This window comes from Vombatus ursinus, unplaced genomic scaffold (assembly GCF_900497805.2).
Source record: "Vombatus ursinus unplaced genomic scaffold, bare-nosed wombat genome assembly UNPS02014773.1, whole genome shotgun sequence".
NCBI lineage: Eukaryota > Metazoa > Chordata > Mammalia > Diprotodontia > Vombatidae > Vombatus > Vombatus ursinus.
Window position 1 is genome coordinate 12,803,675 of NW_020954551.1, and position 23,405 is coordinate 12,827,079.

A 23,405-nucleotide genomic window follows, 5' to 3' on the forward strand; every position below is an offset into this window, starting at 1 on the left:
CATAACAAAGTGGCGGAAGGAAAAGGGAGGGCAAGATTCCTATTAAAAGCCTTAAGCTTGCTGTTAAAGACTGTGTATAAGCCTTTGACATTACTTTCAAATTAATGCGCTCTCTTACAAATAGCTTAATTGAAGTAAGGCCTGTAAGAGTCGCCATCCAGTTTCCTTAAAGGGAGCACAGAATTAGGGACGGCCAGGTCTGCAGCTCTTTTCAGATAAATTTTAGACCCTGCCTTTTAATATTATGAGCAAAACTAATTTCTCCAACCCCATCAAGGGGGTCACAACCATTTACCAAAAGAAGAATCAAGGGGCAGCTAGGTGGCGCTGTGGATAGAGCAAGGGCTCTGGATTCAGAAGGACCTGAGTTCAAATGAGGCCTCAGACACGTAACACGTAATAGCTGTGTGACCCTGGGCAAGTCACTTAACCCCATTGCCTAGCCAAAAACAAACAAACAAACAAACAAAAAGAAGAAGAAGGAGAAGAATCAGACAGTTGGTTTGATGATAAAGGCCCCTGGAGATTAAAACAAGTGATTTCCAGACTAAGTATGTGGGTGATGTATGGACGTGCCAGATTTTGTTGTTCAGTCTTTTTTCAGTCGTGTCCAACTCTTCTCAGCCCCATTTGGGGTTTACCCAGCAGAAATGCTGGAGTGGTTTGTCATCTCCTTCTCCAGCTCATTTTACAGATGAGGAACTGAGGCAAACAGGGTGAAGTGACTTGCCCAAGGGCACACAGCTTATCAGTGTCTGGGGCTGATTTGAACTCAGGTCCTCCTAACTCCATGCCCAGCACTCTATTCACTGTGCCACCTAGCTGCCGCGTCACAGATCACGTATACATATGGACGCATACATACTCTCCCAAAATGCAAACTCTTACAACTTTGTAGATAAAAGTGGACAAAAAATAAAAGGTAAGGAAGAAGGAAAAGTGATCATAAGTGACCATAAAGAGAAAGTTAGTAGCAGGCTAACTCTTCAAGTAAGCATCATAAAACCACAGTTTTACAGATGGAAGGAGCCTTAGATACCATCTAGGTTGAACCATCTCGTGCCACCCCCACTTTGCAAATCTACAACTGAGGCTCAGAGAGGAGACACCTGCCCAGGGCAGTCAAAGTAGCAGAGACAGGTCCAGAACTGACGTCCCCTAATTCCAGGTCCACTGCACATTATTTTATGGCATGTTTCCCACAGACTATTGCTCTGAGCAAGAGAGTGGGATGTGGGTTCAAATTCTGCCTTTCCTCCTTTGTATAATGAAAAGGACAGCCTCGGTGGTGTCTGAGGTCTTGTCTAAGTCAGTATCTCTCACCCTGTAGAGAGATGGGACCCTGCTGCACCCCCCCAACCCTGCCCCAGCCCCTCTGGGCTAGGATACCACCACGGGGGTCAGCACCCCACAGTCCTTTAAGCTCCGCCTGCCATCACAGCCAACAAACTCAGGGTTCAGCAGTGAAAGTCCCTGGATACTCATCTTCTCCAAACAGGATACAAGTCTGGGAGAAAATCCCCAGCAATGCTGAGAGCCCAGTGGGAAGCTGTCTGGGATGTCAGAGGAAAGGATCTCTTGGTGAGAACAAAGCTGACATTCCAGAGCAAAATCTTGCCATTACATCATTCATTCTGAAGAGCAGCAATAAACATATGGACCAAATGACCAGCATCAGCTCAACTGGGAAAAATGACGGGCATCAGTATGGATGCAGAGAGAGGACAGTCCTCCGCCATGGCTGTGGCGCCATCATGGCAGAAGCCATCTTGTGGGAGGGCAAAGACAGACCAGCCCCGGCATTCCAAGTTATTTTCTGTCCTGACTTGGCAAAAGCAGATGCTTCTGCTTTGCGGACCCTCCGGATTTTCAGAGGAAACGATTCTGGTTTCCATTCATCCTTCTTCACTTCAGGGGGGGTTTGTTTCCATCTCACTCAAATCTTGGGCTCTGGTGTGAGCGCCAGGTACTGAGACATGAGGTCACTATGAGGTCACTCCCCCCACCAAGTCGGGAGGGAGAAAGTAAAGGAGAGAAAGGAGTCGTCACCAGTCAAGACTACAGGAGCCAGGGGAAAAAACCGGCTATTTCTAAATCCAGCTTAACCCTCAGCCCGGAAGTCCAAAATATCGAAGCTAAGCGCCTCTGCCATGGCCACCCAAATAACAAGCATCAGACATGAGACTGTGACCCCGGGGTTCCACATTCCATCTATCACAACACCTCTGCTGTTGCCTCTTCTCAATAAAAGGAAACACTTCTTTATTCCCTGTAACTTTTTCCACCACTCAAATGAGCTATATCTGCTGCTTGCCAATTGGGAAGGATGCCTGGGCTATTTCATCCCAAGGCTGGGACAGGTCCTTTCCCCTTTCCCCCATTATACCCCCATTAAGTCAAGCAAGGCTGAAATCTTCTAACCTGCCCTCAGTTTTTCCATCTCTAAAATGTGTATTAACATACCCAAGGATTTCCACTGGCAGTTCAGTGGAGAATGGAGGCAACTTTTACTTGGCGCTCCAAGCTCCCGGGGTATTAAGTCTCTAACTATTCCCCACAGTGCCTTACACCCAGAAAGCCATCCATAAATATTTGGTGAATTGGATTATTGGACTAACATAAGGAATGTGATGAGGCCTCAGGCTGTGGTTCTTTCTCGAAGATAATTATGTCCTAGGAAAGCAATGAATAAATTATTTTAAGCAGTCCCACCAAGCTGAAAAAGATTCAAGTGTGGGCCCAGCTAAGGATCAGACTAGCTAAATTGGAAGAGCATTCCAGGAATGACCTCAAGGGTAAGCAACATTTCGGTCACTGGCACTCAAAAGGTCTTGGACTTATCATATAGAACAGACCCATGTACTTTAAAAAAAAATTAATCTTTTTGGTTTATGGTGTTTCAATGCAATTGGTTTCTTTTGTAATCCTAAGTATTTTATTTTACGTATTGAAAAACAGTATTCTGAGGAGTCCATAGATTTCAGACTGCCAAAGGGGTCTAGAATACAAAAAAGGTGAAGACTCCCTGACTGGTTCTTTCTGGGGGCTAAGCTCAGCCCCCTCACTACCCTGGGAGCATGTTCCAAACAGAAAAGGAAGTCAGAGATCCTAAATACTGTTCTCTTCTTGCCTCTCCCTCCCCTCAACCATTTCGAAAGAATAATTTATCAAATAAGACATAAACTGGATCCACACCCAAGACGGAGCTGCGGCCGCCAACATTCACCTGCCCTTTCCAAGCTGTATTCAAAGTGGAGGCAGTTCAGGTCTGAGCTTTCTTTTCTTTTCTTTTCCTTTTTTTTTCCTCCCTAACTTTACATATTTTAACACCGCCTAATGGAATAGCAGGAATAAAGCCAATCTGTCCCATGTTGCCCTGCGCTGGGCCAGAGTCACAGAAGAAATATATTTTCAGTCAGTCAGAGGACGCTGTCTCAAAGCTACACAAGTTCCACAGGGGATTGCCGCCAGGCCCAAGTAATAGAGAACGGTCACCCTTCCCTCTCCTGAGAAAAATGTGAAGGGAAGGAGACCTGGAGAATGGGGCCACAGGGGCAGCAGGGCAGGAAGAGAAACAGCAGGGCCAGGGTGACGTCCAGCCACCACATGAATCAATCAATAAACAGTGATTAAACACCAGGTGGCCTAAATGAAGTAAGGGGACCCATGGTGGTCTCTCCTTTCCTCTTCTCCCCGCCCCCACCCCTGCCAGGGGCTCCACTCTCAGTCTGTAGGGAAGTATCAGACAGAGGGAACAGAGCAACCCACTTAAGAAGGCCCCATAACAAGCCACAAGCATCACTGGCCAGGATGATGGAGTGAAGTTACCCCAAGAACAAAGTACTGATTTTCTTTTAAGAACTAAACAGTGCAAAGCTGGCTGCTGGCTTTTTCCTTCCCCCCTCCCCTGGGTATTACTGGAATTCAATTTAACTCACTTACAAAAGGCATTTATTTATTTATTCATTTATTTATAAATATTTTATATATTTATTTATATTATATAGCACTATTCTGTGCTAGGCCCTTTGCTAGGAGCTGGAGGAACCACGACAAGAAGGATACACAGATCCTGCCCTCCAGAAGCTTACATTCTACTGAAAATGATAAATCAAAAGTCAGAAGAAACCATGGCTGTTCCAGCTCTTTTCATTCACTGAGGCCTCTGCTCTTTGTCAGAGCCCAAAACCATCTCTCTCCCCATTCTAGGGTCACGAGAAGCCAATCGCAGGCTGAGAGCTGGCGGGCATCTGCGAGAAGTCACCGAGAGAGGGGAAGTGACTGATAAAATCCTAGATTTGGAGCAGAAAGAGACCTCGGGTCCTCCTGGGCCAATGCACGCACTTTACTGAAGAGGAAACTGAAATCCAACTAGTTCCGACTTGCCCCTGATTACCAGCAGAGCCAGGATTCAAATGCACATCTCCGGGCTTCATGTCAGCAATCTCCCCACTATACTAGGCTGTGGACACAAGATTTACAAAGTCCTGTGTTGGCACTAGCTACCCAAACACCCTGTGAGGCAAAGTTATTATCTCCATTTCACAGATGGGGAAACTGAGACTAAGTGATTTGCCCAGGGTCATCCCAGGTTGCCACAACTGTCCAAGGCAAGTTTAAACCTGCTATCTCCCTCACCCCAAGTCCGGCGTATCTATCTATAGTGCCAAATACAGGAGTCCAACTCAGCCCCTGGAGATGACGGAGGAGGTAGAAACTAGCTCCCTACTATCTCCCCTTACTAACTAAGCTACTGACCTTAAAAAGGGTTAAGCTGACGCAAGGCTGAGTTGGCAAGGACACGGTACCTTCTGAACACAGGGCCCACTGCCAGCCCAAATCTGAGAGCTGCAAGCTACACCCACAATCTTATTAATAGCCAGCTCCTGCCAAGTCCCTCCACACTGACCGCTGAGCCTCAATTTCACAGAAAGATACACACAGGTGAACAAACGGGTTATAAAGCTCCCCACATCATCCTAAAGAAAAAAAGAAATTTGGAAAGGAGGGGGAGGGCATGGCAGGCAGGAATTCACTCCTCCTACTGGCCATCCAACATTGGTCTGAGGGGCTCCTGGACTCAGGACTGGGTCGTGTGAATAAATCTCTGGGAGGGGCTTTTTCAAACAAGCCACCATGTTCATGGGAAGGGTGAGGAGGAACCAGCCCCTGGAAAGGCTCAAGGTTAGTGCCTGGTGCTTAGCCTTGGGAAAAGGTCCTTATTGAAGGCTCCAACCAACCAGGATCCTCAAGCTGGGGGCAATGGGAGGAGGGACACCACAGTTTGCTTTCTTTTTTTCTTTTTTCATTTAAATGGGATGTGGAATTTTTTATATCGTGTTTTATTTGCCAAGCCCTTTTTTTAACCTCCTGAGAGGCAGGTGAGTGAACATGCACAATTCCACGAAGAACTAGTAACTCTGGACACAACTCGGAGCCCCCACCCTGTTGGACCCGGTCCCCCCTCTATGAACTTACACATCTCCAGCCGGTCCATCCACTTCCCCGGCTCTCTGCGGACCCAGAACTATCTCCTACAGTACAAAAATCAAACCCTTCTGCTGCCTGCTGGAATCCACCTAGATTTCCCAAAGCGCCTGCCTTCCTCAACCAAAGAGGAGGCTCAGCGGGCCCCGGGGAGACCCCTCCCGCTCAACACGGGCACTGTTTCAGGGTGGGTCACTGTAGAGCCAACAACAGCACTGACAGAATGGATTTTACCTGCCTGTCCCAATAGAGACAATCTAGATTATATTTTTAAAGCATTGCGAGAATGCTCAAGTCCTCCAAACCCCCCAAAATTAATTTGAATGCATTTTACCTACTTTTACATTGACATGCTATTTTTCCTGAAAGATTCCTTAAAGATGGGGACTAAGTCAAGCCCAGAACCTACAGAGCTGTCTATTTAGCTATCTATTTTACTGACACTATCACCGACTAAACATTTATTAAGCACCTACTATGTGTGGGCACTGTGCTGAGCACTTAGGATGCAAAAACAAAGATGGCACATATTCTTCCCTCAAGAAGCTTACATGCTATCCAATGAATAATCTGGGGAAAGTCTGCAGGAACTTTGCACCCATTTTGAAGAGGCCTAGGAAAGAGGTTTCCAAATAAAATTAAACCGTAAATGAAAATTTGATGAAAATCCTTAATACAGCTTAAATGCCCAAGTTCATTGAGTTGGCCTTCTAGGCTCACTCATGCCTGGTGGAAATCACAGACATCTATCATTTCATAATAATTTTAAACATTTATTACATACCTACTATCTGCCAGGAACTAAGCTCAGGATAGAAAAAGCAGTAGGCTAGAACTATCCGGAGGCCTGGGTTCTAATTCCGACACTATCATTCTTTAGTTCTGTGAACCCTGCCTATCCCATTGGTAAAGTGGAACAGAAGGTCCATTCAGCTAATGAGGACACCCAGCATGGTGGGAAGAGGCCATGGAAGTCAGAAGACCCAAGTTAGGGAGCTCTGGGCTCTGTCTGAAGTGAGATGAGGTCAATTCATCTCTAGTTTCTCCATCTGTAAAACAATGGCATGGGTAAAAGATCACTGAGCAGCATGGCCTCTGCCAGCTGGAAATCTGTCATCCTGAGACTGGATCGCTGCAAAGTTCCATCCTGACTGTGACGTGGCTCTCCAGAAAGTCTTCCGCAGATCTATTCATCTTTGCATGTGGTTCTAAGAGATCCCCCCCTAAAGATTCTCAAGCTGAAATACTTCAATCCAATCAGTTAGGTGTAACAAGGCTGCTGGATTTGTACGACAGCTATAAAAAAATCAAGTTATTTCACAATTACGTAAAACAGTCAACATCACACCCACAGCGTCCCCCTCGCCCAAATCCAAAGCCGACAATACGAGTTCACTTACAGATAGAGAGACAAGATTCGGGAGGAGGCAGTGCCCAGGGAAGGGATGATTGTTAGCTCATTGTTATTCAGGTGCCTGCAAAAAGAAAAAAAAATTAGTTAAACAGGCAACCTAAAATTACACATACTCTCACGAGAAAGCCCTTCTTTGTCCATTTGATAAATACAGCCAGCTAACCACGTGGCACCAGCTTCCAGGATTAGCTAAAATCTTTCCAGCAATGAGGTTTTTAAAGGAGAGATCTGAAACTAAACATTTGTGGCACCAAAATCCTCTCTGGACCCTTCGGGGCCCTAGTGCTCTTGCCTTCCTGGTGAGGAGAAAGGGTTTTTCATTCCGGGAGTCTCCCTCACTGAAGAAATCATAAGCCAGGCCACCCAAAAAGGCCTGCCATACCAGTTAACAGTTAATTCAGAGAAAGGATACAGTTCAACCTGGAATAGTATATACTAGGAAAAACTTCATGGAGAAAGTTTCATTCCTTTACCTAATTTTAATAAATGTGTCCAGTTTTTATAGACCTAAATTTTATTCCTTTACCTAATTTTATGTAATTTTAATCATTTTAATTTTAATAAATGTGTGCAGTTTTCATCTACCTAAATTTCATTCCTTTGCCTAATTTAGGTAAGTTTAACAAATAATTTAAATTTTAACAAATACGTCCGATTTCCACAGACTTACAAATGTAGAGGATTTCTGATGCCTCCTAATCTAATGCCTTCATTTTATAGAAGGAAACAAAAGCTCCCAGAGTTTGGTGACAAATCTCAGCAGCTCCTGAGTAACAGTGTTGGCATTTGAACCTAGGTGTTTTGAGCAGGAGTTCTTTATTTCTCCCCCAAACCATGAGGAGGAGCAGAAAACCCAGGAAGGTGCAACTTCAGAGAATCTGCGTTATAGTCCTAACTCCAGGCACATGATTTGGCTTCAGTTGCCTCCACCTCTCTGGCCTCAGTTTCCTCATCTGTAAAATGAAGTATTAGAATGATCTGAATTCCATTTTTACGATTCCTTGAGTTATTTATTGATAGAGAATAGCACAGTGCCTGGCACACAGTAGGCACTTAATAAATTCTTATTGGATTATTGGCTTGGATTAGGATGAGGGAACCTAGACTAAATGACAAAAATGTAGATTACCAGCTCTCTCTTTCCCATGGAGAAATGCATTTCATCGAAGAGAATCAACACATGTAAAGCTAATTCTGGCATGCTGATGCCTATTTTTTAAAAAAGGGAGAAAGGGGAATCTAACACCAAAAATCACAGTTTTAACTTCTACAAACTAGGCAAGCTGCCTGTGTAGTTATGTCCAGCACTCTGGATTGGCTAAGCTGAAGCAACCCTGCCATTTTAATCTCAATCTCTCAATATCTCTCTCTCTCCCTCCACAATTATTCTTCCATACTCCCCCGAGCCAAGCCCATTAAGAAGGTTTTTGCCATTCCTCTTAGATGGGCTTCATCGATGCCTGTTCTAGCAGCCTGTTGTCTGAAGCATCTGGAAGAATGAAAACGAAGCCTTGTTTAGGCACTGAATTAGCCCATTAATTACTCTAACAGGCGCTGGTTTAACTGCTCCCCCCAAATTAAGAGCTGGTTTTCTCCCTCCTTTTCCTCCATCCTGGTGTTCCATCCAAAAAGGGTGGGCTCTTTTCTCCGGAACTTGGGCATAACCTGCTCCCTGCTAACAAGCTCTTGTCATTAAGTGCCAATTTATTTGCTGTAAAAATGGAATCCTCCCAATTCATTAGAGAAAAGTGGAGAACCAGGGGTCAGAGGCCAGGTCAGCCATGCACTAGCCACAGAGTTCTCAGGCTTTCCAAAAAGGTCTCTAGTTGGGATACGGGTGGAGGGGCTCAGTGCAGACGAGGCCTAGGACAAGGAAGAAGATCCTAACCAGGTAGGTCAACCGCACTGGGACAGGGGAGCTTTGGGAAGAGGAAAAGGAAGGGGAAAGCAATCCCACTGGCCCCAGCCACAGAAGCTAGACCACAGAAGTCCCCAGCTGACCATTCCTGAGGGCAGGATCCAGGGTCTCCCTGATCAGCTGAGCTAAGAGTGAATGAAGCCCAGCCAGCCCCCAGGGACCAAGGAAGGAGGCGAGGAGAAGGGTGGCCTAGGACACTCACCAGGCTGCTCCCCTGACAGATGCGAAGTGAAGTCAGGGCGTTGGACTAATAACGGACCTGCATTTCAACCCCAGAGCAAATAAAAATGGGAACTGAACAAACGAAAACTCCCAAACCCTAGTAGAGAGCTCTACTCAATGGTAATTCAAGTATGCTCCAAGAGGACTCCACCCAGTTTTACATTAACATCATTAACCAGCCCCCCCTCCCCCAAAATAATGTGGGGGGGAGGGGACACAACAACACACATGGCTATGTTCCCAATCTCCACCACCAGGGTGGTAGAAGACAAGCGTACAGGTAGGTGTAAACAAGGTTCCAAGGACACAAGGAAACCAAGTTTCTTCTGAAATCCCATTCCCTGGTTACGACAGGGGAAGCTGAAAGGAGAGGCTGGTTAATTAGGGAGATGAGCTACACAAAAAGTCTGTCCAGTTTGCTGGTGGGTCTGCTGAGCTGTCTGCCTCCCAAGCCCCTTTGGTAAAAGGAAGCCCAGCACCCTGGGATGGCAGGGGAGTGGGGCACAGCTACAGGGGAAAGATCTAGAGCCCAGGTGCCAGGCTGAAATGCAGAACTGGGTACAAAATAATACCAGTGAGGACCTTCTGGGAAAGGCCCTTGGGAAGTACTCAGAGACCCCATTACCCAGAAGAATCAGGAAAGCAGAGCAGCTTATTGGTAAGGCCCCTAAAGTCCTTCCTGGATTTTACTGGAGACACTCTATAGCCCTGTCAAAGAAATATGGTTTTTATCCCCATTCTCTGATGCTAAAACTGAGGCTCAGAAAGAGTTAGGTGACAGATGAAGCATATGAAGGAGGGAGGGAGGAAAAGGAAAGGAGGGAGATGGGAGGAGAAAAGAAAAAGGAAAGAAGGGAAGGAAGAAAGAAAAAAGAAAGGAAGAAACAAAGCAAAGAGAGAGGAAAGAGGAGAAGAGATGGAAAAGGAGATGAAGGGAGGAAAAAGAGAAAAAGAAAGAGGGAGGAGAGGAAGGAGGGGAGGTGGGGGGGAAGACTGATACAATCTGAGAATGTTTTCCTTGACTACACATTATTTGTTAAAAAATATTTTGTTTTTCTTTATTTTTCATCATTGGAGGGGAAAGAAAACAGATATTTATTTATTGGAAAAAATGAAATTTAATTTTAAAAAATACAAAGAGAAAAGTTAGATGACTCGTCCAGGGTCTCACAGAACCGTGGGTGAAATGCTCATTATCTGAGGTGTTAAAACAAAACTCCCCTTTTCGTTTCTACCCGAGATTGTGCAAATATCTCCCTAACATAACTGCATGAGCCCGTTTGGGCTTGATGCTGGCTTTCCTGGATCCTGTTGGCATAAGGGCTATGAACAGACATCACATCACAAGCATCCTCCTCAGCGAGGTTAAGGGTCTTGGGAAGAGGCCTTGGGCTGACTTTGGCCTCTACTCCAAGATTTGCTTTTTGAGAGAAATAAATACAAGGTGTTGTTTTCTTGTCTTTTGCTTCTTTGTGATAAAGGGAAAGGACAATAAAGTAAGCAGGAGAAATGAGGCTTTGCTTGTAAAACATGCAAAATGTTCAGTCTCTCACTGCCAAGCTCTTTTCAAACACCACTCCACAGTTACAATGCACAAAGGAAAATATTAGTCCCAGAAACAGCGTTTCCCCCCCCCATGTATTTTATATTAAAAGGAACATACTCTATTTCCTCGTCCTAAAAACTAGGTCATCAGGCCCCCAGAGCCCATCCAAAGGATGATGTATGACTCGTCACCTTGGTCCGTCTGTCACGCTTCCTGCCAGAGAGCCAGGAATCCCACCTAGTCTTACAGGAATAATCACTCCCATCTTGAAAATGATCCCTTGCTCACTGTCTTCCAGCCTAGGTCCCTAAAAATAGCAGGGAAGGAGGTGGGTGGGCCCTGGGCTGGGTCACATGGAATGTCACCAGCTCTGACCACCTGTGGGGGGGTGGGATCTTTTTAGCCTTGGTAGTTATGAGGCGGGAGAGGGGAGAGAATTAAAAGGGGGGAGGGCCTTTTTTAAAGTTTGTTTTTAAAGAAATGAGTTTTCCTGTTTCTGCCTCCATATTAAGATAAAGACAAAGACCCATGACTGTCCCTACAACTACATTTAGATGCGTGATTCTTAACAAAACATAAGACACCACTTCCTTAAACCTATGTGTACCATGAGATACTGCTGAAAAATTAATACTAACAGCATCTTCCCTTTCGAAAAGATACAAAGTGAAATTATGTGTGAAAAATGCAACATGGAGAAACTAGGGGTGAAAACAAGCTCTCCTGTTTGCTCTATGTTTCCTACCATCCCCAACTCCCCATTTTCTCCTTCCTCCAACTTCTGCCTTTCCTCAGCAATATTTAAGGCAGTATGGCCCAGAGGACAGTCAGGACATCTGGGACCAAAACCTGACTTAGACAAATACAAGCCAGGTGAACGTGCCCAGGCAATTCTCAAAAAAGTGAGCCAGTTAGGGTTAGGGTGCTAATCTGCTTGATTTGGGAGACTAGTTCCCCAACTGGATCACAGATTTAGAGGTCCATCTAATCCAATCCTCTCATTTTACATTTGAGGAAAGTGAGGCCCAAAAAGAATGACTTGCCAAAGGTTGGAAGTAATAAGAAATAGAGCCTGGATCTGAATTAGGATTGGAATCTGGGTGATGGAATTCCACATCAAAACTGTTTTTCCACTCTTTCCTTGACAAAGTTCTAGATCTGGCTTCTCCCCACCCCCCCCAAAAAATACATATTCTAACTGCCTGAACCCTGCCTATGCAACCCCCAAAAAAAGCATTTCAAAAAAATAAAGCAATCAATTATTGCCAAGTGTGAGTCAAACAGTATGAGGTATTGGGGGCACAGATCAAAGCAATCCCTGCCCTCAAGAAGGTTTCATTCAGCTAGGTGGCGCAGTGGATAGAGCACCGGTCCTGAAGTCAGGAGGACCTGAGTTCAAATCCTGCCTCAGACCAAACACTTGTCACTAACTAGCTGTGTGACCCTGGGCAAGTCACTTAACCCCAATTGCCAAAAAAAAAAAAAAAAAAAAAGGTTTCATTCTACAAGTAAACAGAGAAATAAACACAAAGCATTCGGGGGGGAGGGGGCAAGGAGAGGCAGATACTGCTAATGACAACGGAAGAGAGAGAAGCGTTTATATAGGAGAAGGCAGCATTTTATAGGGTCTTTCAAGCTTCTACATCTTCTAAGACCAAATGAGTTTGAGAAGCCCACCTGATGGTTGGCAAAGATGGCTTCTCTCAGATTGAACCAGCTCAATCATAGGTCCTCCAGCCCAAGAAGAACAAAACTAATGAGAGCTAGTCCTTCTATAGTGCTTTAAGGTTCACAACAGTCTTCATCGTACCTTGTTCGATCCTCCTGACCACCTTGAAAGGTAGGTGCTATTACCATCCCTATTTTACAGATGAGGAAACTAATGTAGATAGTAGTTAAGTGACTTGCCTAGGGTCACACAGCTGGCAATCATTATAGCCGTATCTGAACTGGGTCCAAGTCCAGGGGACCACACGTAGAGATCTGGACCATTTTGGGGCCCAAGATTTTTTGGGGGGACGCTCTTGCTATGCAGCATCTCATACTCCAGGTATACAGAAAGCCTTGCAGCCAGCCCCCACCCCCACCTCCCAAGCTGCTTATTCATTCAAGTGCCCAGGACCATCTAAGTTGTCTTTTCTCCATCCCTGCTCCTAACCCTCCGGCCTCCTCCAGCTCCTCCCTAGCAGTCTTGCCCACCCCTCCCACTCCAATACCAGCTAGATACCATCTTCCCCCATTAGAGCATAAGCTCCTTCAGGGTACAGACTGCCCAGCTGACTTGTATTGTATTCCCAGCACTCAGCACAGTGCCTGGCACCTAGTAGGGGCTCCATACATGCTCAAAGTGCTTCCTAGATACCTTATCTATCTAGACAAGGGCTATATAATCTAGATGCCCAAACCCAGGGCATATTTGTGGCCTGCTCATTTTATAAGGAAACATCTTAGGTCACTCACTGCCCCTGTGAAAGCACATGCCACCCACATCACACATCTGAAAGGGAATGCAACAGTAACATGAGCCAAACGCAGAAAAAAGGAATATATAAATAACCCTCATATTAATAGAGTAGACCTTCCTGGCCACCATTCCCTAATAATGGGAGTTACTGGGAGACTTGGGGGAAGGGAGAGGGGAGGGATGAGTTATTTTTAAATGCACCGTGGCTTGGCTTGGCTGGACCTCCGAGACTTGCAAAGACTGACCAGGACTAAAGCAATGACAGCCTGAAACGAGGCATCATTCAATCTGCTTCCAGCCAGTCCCTGACGGGCTGTGGCTGCAAGCACTTCTGCAAGGCAAACCACCACCAGGCTGCCTGGCTCAGCCTCTCGTTCCCCACCCCCACCCTCACTGGCTCCAACATCTGACGGTTTCATAGAGAACCGTCACTCTCAAGAAACATTAAAACCCACTTTGTTTGGAAGTGGTTCTGTGTCAGCTCCCATTCACTGCCCCCATCGGACCCCTCTTCTCTCTTCATCATTCGATCTAGTTCCCTCTGGGAAAACACCAGGTCTTTACCACTACGGAGTTCTACTTGATTTGGAGAATACCACCTTCTCTCCCTTCCTCCCTCCAACACAGGCCAACAACGTCTCGTTGTCAGAAGTGCATCAGGTCCCTGTGGAGTTGCTCTGAGTGTTTTTCTACACCTGGGACCTCTCTCTTTGACTTCCTTGGAGGTATTTCCCTAGTAGTGACCCACTTACCAGTGGGTCAAAGGGTACAGAACAGTTTAATAAGATTTCTTGTGTAAGGTCAAATCAGTTTCCAGAATGGCTGGACTGAACTAACACTAAAACGTGGTCCCCGGTCCTCAAGGAGCTTGCACTCTTAACTGGGAGGAGAAGATGTGAAAAGGCAAAGGGAAATGAGCCAGGCCATGATGCAGGAGGCTAGTCAAGAAAGATTTCCTGTGTTTGAACTGGTCTTGAAGATTCACTCATTCAATAGCTGTCTTTTTCTTTTTTTTTAAAGGAGACATTAAAACAAAAACAAAACACTGCCTGTCTTCAAACAACTAAAATTTTAAGTGGGGAAAAATATGTACATAGAAAATGAAATTCAAACAATCTACATAGTGATTTTCTAGCTGCTGAGGAGATCAGGAAGGCTTTCCGGTAGGAAGTGGCAACTGAGCTAAGCACGATAAGTGAAGGCAGAGTTGCGGCAAGAGTGCATTCTAGGCACCGGAGACAGCGTGCGCAAAGGTCTGGATGGAACACAGAATAACATAATAAAACTAACACTTCACAAAGCTGCACGGCAGTCTTTTCCAGGGACCATGCTCATCTTTTCTGTATCATTGCCATTTCAGGATCCATTTGTTGCTAAATCACTTAGAAGGGACCACAGCAGCACCCGTAACAGAGAATGATGGAACGCCACCACAAAACACCCATCGTTCACCCCTTCCTAGAATTTCTTCAAAGGAGGAAGAAATAACAACTGAGTGTCTGCCTTTCCCTAGTCTGAGGCTTTCTGAGGCACTCCATAAATAACTCATACAAAGCAAGCACCGTCAAAGGGCAAGAGAAATGTAAGCTGCCCTGAGAGAGTGGAAACTCCTTGAGGGCAAGGACTACTATTTTCTTCCCCTTTTTTGATCTCTATCTTCTCATTACCTAACACACATGTAAGAATCACTTAGAATCAACCAATGAGTCCTACCTGTGACCCATCCTGGCTGAATAACTCTGGGCCAAACAGTGAGTGTTCCAGGTCAGTGATGTTCAGCTCAAATAGAAAAATGGGGGCCACTAAACCTTACACAAGGATCCCTAAAGGCTGCATATTGACTTAGAAAACCACAAACTAATATTATCTATGTTTATCGTATTTTTACTTATTTTGATAAATTCTTCCCAATTCCATTTTAATCTCACTCAGGCCCACTCAGAAGGGTTGGGGCTACATGTCTGACACCTTTGCACTAGGGAGCTCTCTAAAAGTTACAGAGATGATATTAGTCGAAATTGGGTTTTGGCCTTTACTCACCTGGGAGTTCAATACGCCAATGAAATCCCAAGGACTTCATCCTGGAAGTTTTGATCTGCTACTCCCTCCTTAGAAAAGCTTGATATAAGTAATTAAGCTTTCAAAATTGAGGCTCCACAAATTTAACATCCCAACTGTTGGAAATCTGAGCCCTTTCCTTTTTAAAAATCCACCCCCCCCAACAAAAGGTCCTGAAATTACCTAAGTCAAACCAAGACAAGTATTTCACAAACTCACAACTTAGAAGTAAGCAAAAGACTTTTTTTTTTTTAAAACTATCCTCAACAGGTTTCTTTATAAGGAATAAGGAGTTTAAAAAATGCCCTAGTGGGGGAAGCCACACAAACACAGTCTCAGGTCAAGGCTGGCTTCTTGAAGAGCCCAACAGATTGCCACTTCCAAAAGCATTATTATTAACATTGTTTTGAGCAGGAGGAGGAGGAGGAGGCCTAGTTAAGCCCCTCTGGTGCATTACACTACACCTTTGTTTCCTGGGAGATAAGAGGTGGGCTGGCATAGAATATCACCCGGGAGTATCCCCTCCTACCTCCACAAGAGCAATTTCCTTTCAGCAGGGAACCTGACAAGGCCAGGTGTGTTAACTGAATCATTCCCACAGAGCTTTGCATGAAGCCAAGCTCCATCTCTCCCCATCACTAATTGCCAGGGAGGCTGACACCAAATTTAAATGCAATGCTATGAAGGGGTGGCCCGTGCCTGAGTGGGGTGGGCAGCAAAGGAAGAGGGAAGAAATAAACATTAGAGGCGCGAAGAAACCACACTGGAGCAAAAGAGGGACGGTTACTGGTCTGAGCTAGCTACAGTAGAGGGCATCATGGGTCACCCAAGAGATCAAGAGTTCTGAACCTGAGGTCCATGAACTTGCTTTTTAAAGCTATCTGACAACTTTATGTCAATGTAATTGGTTTCCTTTTTCAATTCCATGGATTTTTACGTTATCCACTTAAAAATACTATTCTGAACAGGGATTCAGACGCTTCCCTCATCTACCAAGGGGTACAGGACACTGCTCCACCCACCCCCCAAGCCAGACTCACACTTCCTGGAGGTTCACCAAGTGCTCAAAAGCAGCAGGATTGACTTCTGTCAACTTGTTGTTGCTCAGGTTTCTATAAAAAGAAAGAAAAAAAATGGTATTAGAATCGGTTACAGAAAGTCAGGAGGACCTGAGTTCAAATCTGGCCCCAGACTAAACACTTGACACTTACTAGCTGTGTGACCCTGGGCAAGTCACTTAACCCCAACTGCCTAAAAAAAAAATCAGTTACAGCAGACTTCCAGTGGCTGGAGCTGGAGTTAAGGATGAGGCGGGTGCAAATTCCACCTCAGACACTTCCTAGCTGAATGAACCAAAGGGAGCCTCAGTTTCCCTATCTGGAAAATAGGGAATAACAGAACTGGATATAAGCCCCAAACGGAATAATGTGGGTAAAGTGCTTTTCAAAACTTACAAAGTGCTATATGATTCAAATTATTATTATTACTACTATTCCTAACAACATCATCCCCACCCCCCTCCTTGCTTACAACCAGAACGTGCCCCAAGGTTTTAATAGGATTATACCAAGACATGCTTTTTTTTCTCTAAACCTAACTTAATCCTTCCTTTCAAAAACAAAACAAAAAAAAGTAAATGGTTTCCTTTTAGCTAATACTAACAAGTTGTTGAGACTTTTTTTTTAAATGTAAAGGTGTACTGATATATACCAGCTTTCTACTAGCCCTTATGATGTCATCACTCACCCCAGTCCTTGACTGGCTAACCTAAGGCTGAGTGTCCAGACCCCTCAGCTCCTTCATCCTCTCCCATAAGCCCCATCTCTCTCAAGCACCATTTCATCACTTATCTTCCTTACCAAATTCATTCAGGATGATACTGGCTACAACCTTCAGTCTGCACATGAAAGTATTTTTACTAGATCTTTGGTTTTATCAACAAGTCCAGGGACTAATTAATGCAAAGCCTTTGGTTTGAAAGCCATCATAGTAGGTATCATCTGGTGTAAAGGGAAGGGGGGAGGATCAGAAGAATGGATTAGGGGCTGGCCAAGTGAAGATGACCAGATGGATAAAATCTCAGAGGAGAGGAAGCCTGCTGTCTTACAGAATGAGTAATATTTGGTATGGAATCTTAGACCCCCATTAATAAAGACTGAAGGTAATAATTACAGACTAAAAGGGGGGAAATTCATCAATATGCCAGTAGATCAGAGTCCTGGATTGGGAGTCAGAATTGGGTTTAGTTAGACCCTAACTCTGCCTATGTGACCCTTGACCTTGGGTTCTTCATCAGTAAAATGAAGGGATTAGCTTAGATTTACTCCCAAGATCCCTTCTCCCACTAAATTTATGGTACTATTAATTTCTTAGTTATTTGGGGTCAGGACAAAAAACACTGGACAGATGCTGCAGTCAGTCTCAACTACTTATAAGTGATTTATCTACTATCTAAAATACTACAACTTCTACAACCAGAATGTGTCAGAAGCAGGATTTGAACCCAGGGTTGTCCTGACTCCAAAGAGAGCCCAAAACTCAGCTCTTCTCCCCCTGGTCTATTGCTGCAGCTATATTGCTCTAGTCAATTGATCTGGCCATATTGAATGGGGTGGGGGGAGCCCACCTACAAAGTCTCCCCACCACTCTGCCTTTATAACTAATAACCAATTAAACAAAAGGGTTAACAGGATGGCAGCATATGTGTGTAAGGGACTTTGTAACCCTGAATTCAATTCAATAAACATTTATAAAGTGCCTACTATATATCAGGCATCGTACCAAGAGCTAGAGAGCACTCAAGTATTTTAATTATCCACGTTACTTGGAAATGTCCAAGTTTGCTTGAGTCCAATGACATTAGCAATGAGAAATCTTGATGGGGAGGAACTTTCCCAAAGTCATACAGGAAGCTGCAGTCCTCTGGATTTGAACTCAGGTCCACCACGTAACTTCCAAATCCAGGGCCTCTTCCACCACAGCACACTCACCCCATGGACATTCCACCCAAATCCTTCTTCAATGCTTGTCCCACCACATACAAATGGAAGGCCCAACCTCCCACCACCCTTTTAGTTCAAGCCCTTATTTTCCAAGATCACCACCAAAAGGTCAAGTCTGACTTTTCTTCTGATTGCTCCTCCTTTCCAAAGCTTCTTCAATTTCACCTAATGCACCAAATCGACTTACCTGGCCACCCTGACCACCACTGGCAATATATTGTGCCTGCCCTTCCACACAAGAATCTAGCTTTTTAAGAGTATGGCCTGCCAGAGGGCCCTACTTCTTTTAATTGTACTCCAGGGACTTCTGAAATCAATACTGGCCTCCAGCAGTTATCTGTTCCACCACAACTCAAAGACATTCACCTAAATAAAAGTCACCCTGCGCTTTAAGCCAGCAGTACATTTAAAAGTCAAGTCCACGTTCACAGCACAACTAGAATTAAAGCACAATTTGTCTGGAGATTATATTACTATAAAGATAGAGGCTGCTTACTGCTTTCGTTGGAGGTAGGGAGGAAGGGGGAAGCAGACAGAGGGAGCTGTGTTTTTGTTTTTTTGTTTTTAATCACATAGTAAAAGTCAGGTTTGAGCTTGTCTAAAGCTCAGGGCTCTTATTAAAGGGTCCCAGAACTCAACAGAGGTTGTGTTTATAAAAGAAAATCCCAAAGCACTGTGAGTCAACTCAAACCAAACAACAGGAAAGCAAATGCAGCTAGACAGTGACTTTTATCAGTCCCAGAAAAGTCACTCTACGGAACAGAAAGCAGGTTACTGCTTTGCTTGGGTCTGTGCTATTATAAAACTTGGCAATCTTGTAAGATTGTCAAGGATGAGAGAAAGGTGCTTTAGGAATGGAGAAGGGTAAATGGATAGATTTTTTTTTTTAGGAAGCGTGAGAATATGTAAACTGGGTCCAGAGACTTTGCCACAATTTCTGGTCAAATTCTAAGATCTATCATTAAAGGGAAGGGTTGTTGACAAATAGAAAGGAAAGCAATCATCATTTTAAAAAACAGCAAGGCTTCATCAAGAACAGGTCATGCCATACTGCCCTCACTTCACTTTGTAGCAGGGTACCAGACTAGTTAACCAGGAGATAAAGTAAACATAGTTCACCAGCAAAGAATCTGGCAAAGTTTTTCAGGGGGATGAGCTGAAGAAGTTGGCCACTGGACAGGCCAGCTATGTGAAATTAGAACAGACAGAATGAGCAGCCTCTCCAAAAGGCATTTATGAACAACAGCAGTCAAGAAGACTAATGGAATCTCCAGAAAAGGAGGTAACAGTCTGGCTGATCATCTATCCTGCTCAGATGGCCTTTGTTAATACTGTATTCTTCTTAAGTATTCACATTTTAGAGAGGACAAACTGGACACAATCCAGGAAGGGCAAACAGAATGTTGCCAACATTTCAAATAACAATCAGATGAAGGAATTGAAAGTGTTTAGCCTAGAGTAGAGAAGATGGAAAAATGACATGATTGTTGTTTTCCTTGTTCAGAGATCAAAGGGAAGAAGCAGAAGACGTACCATAGAGGAGAAAACACAAGTAATAGAAAGGTAGACATAAAGAAATTCGATGGGATACCTCAAGAGGTAGTGGGTTCCCTCCTCAGGTCTCCAAGCAAAAGGAGGTGTGACCACTTGTGGGAAATCCAGCAGATCCCCGTGGACACTATATTCTTTCCAATTCAAAATACTAACACTCCAACATTCCCATGAATGATGTGAAAAAGGTCAGCAGAATATACAGCAATATCAAGAGATAGACGGGTTACACCGTTTCTACAAAATGCTAAAAGACCAATGGTGGTCTTTTAAGGTCCAGTGGAACGTAAACATTTCCCTTCTTAGGAAATCATGAATGCAAAGAATAAAAAGAATCACGAAAAGACTCATATGAACTGATGCAAAATAAGCAGAACCAAGGAAACAAGATACAAAATGACAACAATCTTTATAGAACAAAAACAATCAAAATGGAATTTTATGAAATTACAATGACCATGTGTGGATACAAAGAATAGCAAGAAGATACTATCCCAGGCAAGCTTCTTTGCAGAATGAGGGGACCATGGGTGTGGGACACTACATATAATATCAAGACTTTTTATTTGTTTGTTTGCTTGTTATGTTAGTTCTGGAGAAAAAATTTTTTCTTCCTTCCTCTTTTTTTAAAAATTTATTATAAGAAATGGCTCTCTGGGAAAGAAGTAGAAGAATACTATGTGAAAAGTAGGTGATACAAAAACAAAAGATTGTTAATAAAAATTTATTCTTAAATAAAATGAAGAAAGTCCTCCAGGATGCTTGGCAAATCCTCCGTGAAGAGAACTAAGTAGGAAATTCAGATTTTTTTTTTAACCCAATGAGTATTCTACTGCTTAAGATACAGGGCAAAGGTGTCAAACATTCTGCCTACAATATGCTTAAGTGTCATACAGCCAGATTAAAATGTAACTGGGAAATATTTGAGAAAATAAATGAAAATAAAATAAAACATAGATAATGTTAATTCGTGGCTTTCTAAGTCAGGATGTTACCATTCAAGTTTGAAAGAACTTATGCACGATCAAAGACCTGGAGCTGGAAAATATTTAGCATCATCTAATCTCAAACCCTTATTTTACAGATGAGGAAACTGAGGCCCAGAGATGGAAAATACCTTGCCCAATGTCACACAGCTATGTAAAGGCAACACCAAAATGACTCCAAATCTATGTCTCTTCCTCCTGGTACCAAGATGTTTCCCAGGCCACGGCTCTTAAAACTGATTTCCTGAAATGGAATGCCACATGCATGGAGCTCAGGGTGAATGGGGGAGGGGTAGAGAATGAAGGGTTTACCTTGACAATTTTAAAAGATTCATATTTCAAGTAGCAAGACAAATACCTGAAAAAAACCTTTTGAAGTACATTTTTTTTTTCCTGCTCACACCGAGTTCCCCCTCTCCAGGTTCAATAGTTAAATTTTTGTTCAGTTGCAGGTTTCAGATTCTCCTGTCAAAACAATTTATCTGTCAGCAGAGTAGACTTTGTCAGAAGCATTTCTGAACCTTTCAGCAACCAGTAGAAAGGCCCAAGGAAGAGTTTGGGAATTCAGTTACAGCCAAGCCTGCTTTCATTAAACATTTTGTCATCCACTGTCATAACACACATCTGAATGGCCAGGACACAAAGGGTGGGCAGAGCCCTGAACAATCTGGACCTGCCACGGAAATCCTTCTGGCTAATCTGTCCAGAGGTAAGTACAGAACACACAGCAAGTTCGAGAGGTTGAGGGAGGCAGGCAGGCAGGCAGAGCACCATGTCTATTCCAGCCTGGACATGCCATCCCCAGCACCAAGTTTTTTTAAAAAAAATTTCCAGATTGACTTGTATGTGCACATGTGAATGTGTTTTAGCTCATTCCCCACTATAGAAAACCCATTTTAACTGACATCCTGATTCAGAAAAGATTTTTGGATTTGAAAATTTGAGTTTTCCCCAAAATTCAAGGTGTGAGTTTTGCTTTTTCTTTTAATTCTTTAAAGAAGTATATTAGTCATGGGGAAGGCTGTATCCTGACACACACACTAGTTCTAAGTGACATCTCTCAGGGTCTCAAGAGTCTTGTATTTCTACCTCAATTCCCCCTAACCTTGGTGTAGGGGGGCTCTGAGCCTCAGTTTCCTCATCTGTAAAATGAAGGGGCTGGATGACCTATAAAATATCTTCTAGTTTAAACCTACTTCTCTAGCTTTGATCCAAGTTACAGAAGAGTTGTGGGTCTGAATGGGTGAAGAGAAATTTCCACCCTGAGAATTCGCAGGTCCCGGCCACATTTGTCTCAAATGCTGTGAAAATACACAAACCTTTCTGACCTTGCATGCCTTTTTTTTTTTTTTTAAAGCCTCCTATATACAGATAGCCTTTGTTTTCACTGGGAACCAAGTTTTCAATCTTATTCCTATCTACTTGGTAACCATAAAGCCCCCCTACACCAGGAAATACCACACTTCCTTTTACTTCCCCTCCAGAACTATAATTCCATAAATTTTATCAGCATGTACATAATACACCCAACACCTTCCCGGATTACAGGTGAAAACACTTTCGCTGGCTTTGATGTTGGTAAAGCACAATCCAATTGAGTCCCTCGAAATGACTTCAACTTCAGCCTTCAAAATCTATTTTCTCTTCTTTGGAGTAGCTTTCTTGGGGCAAGGGAAAATGTCCTTTGGGTTCCAAGTCACTGCTGCCACCCATCCCCCTTCACCATTGTAGTCATTTCCAATGCATGTTTCCATCAGGCATCTGCTCTGTTAGTGCACTGGGCTGGGTACTACAGGACAGCAGATCTAGACAGGGGACATATCTGTTTAGAAGAAAGGAGAGATGGAGGGAGGGAGGGAGGAAGGGAAGGAGGGCCACTTTCCAAAGCTTAGTTATCAAACTAACTCCCCCTTTTTTTTTCTTACCCCAAATTCATATCTTTCACACAACAGGCTTTTGTACATTTGTTGGATTCTATGGGTAGAGTTCAAAGTACCTCCTCCCTCTATGGATTCCACTGACCATACCCTGTCATCCTCACCTTCTTGACCATGGCCTCCCATTAATAAGCACAATCTTTGGTCCACAACTGCAAGGAACCGTAGAAGCTGCTGAGCCCTCCTCCTATTTTACAAAAGAGCAAATAGTCCACAAAAGTGGATTGATTTACCCAAGGTTAAAGGTATAGAGCTGGGATTCACACCCAGAGCCTGAATCCAAACTGAAACTATCTGTTAAAGATGCCATGGAAGCCAAGATGGCAAAGGGATTTTTTTTTTCCATGTTTATGGCACATGGAAAAACAATTCATCACCTTAATTCCCCAGAGCTAATGGTTAGTCCTTATTCTAAGCTCCCCATTCTAAAAAGAAGAAACTCATCCTGGAAAGAAAGTAGGAAACAGGAGATATGATCATTCACTCAATATATATTTCCTCCCTCGTTTTGACAAAGTAATTACCAGCCTCTAGAGAGCCTGCAATTAATTACTAGAAAGCATCACGTTACATGAGTACATTTCTTCTCTCTTCCAGAAATGATCTGCTACTCAAGTCAGAGGAGAGGGCACCACTATTGAGACCAGGAGCTGTAGAATCAGAACAAAGTGAGAATTGCTGGCATTATTCCTCTCAGCAGAATGTCCAAAAATCAGATGGGCTGGGGGCTCACAGTCACAAAGAGAGTCGAGCTCAATTCCAGATCCGTGGTAATAGCAGGGAGATCCTGGGAAAGCACTACCCTTCCCTGCGCTGAAGT

At 43.9% G+C, this 23,405-nt stretch overlaps 1 long non-coding RNA gene and 1 other non-coding gene across 2 annotated transcripts in view; both read right to left on the reverse strand.

Annotated features, from left to right (window-relative positions):
• Positions 1-6,886: 6,886 nt before the first annotated feature.
• Positions 6,887-23,405, reverse strand: part of LOC114044526 — a 58,842-nt gene continuing 42,323 nt past the window's right edge. The window contains exons 2-3 of the long non-coding RNA XR_003569252.1: positions 16,150-16,221; positions 6,887-6,962 (exon numbers count right to left, since the gene is read on the reverse strand). This is a non-coding gene — a long non-coding RNA (uncharacterized LOC114044526). The remainder of the gene's footprint in view (positions 6,963-16,149; positions 16,222-23,405) is intronic.
• Positions 14,329-14,430, reverse strand: LOC114044572. Its single transcript, XR_003569263.1, has one exon. It is a non-coding gene; the product is annotated as a U6 spliceosomal RNA (small nuclear RNA).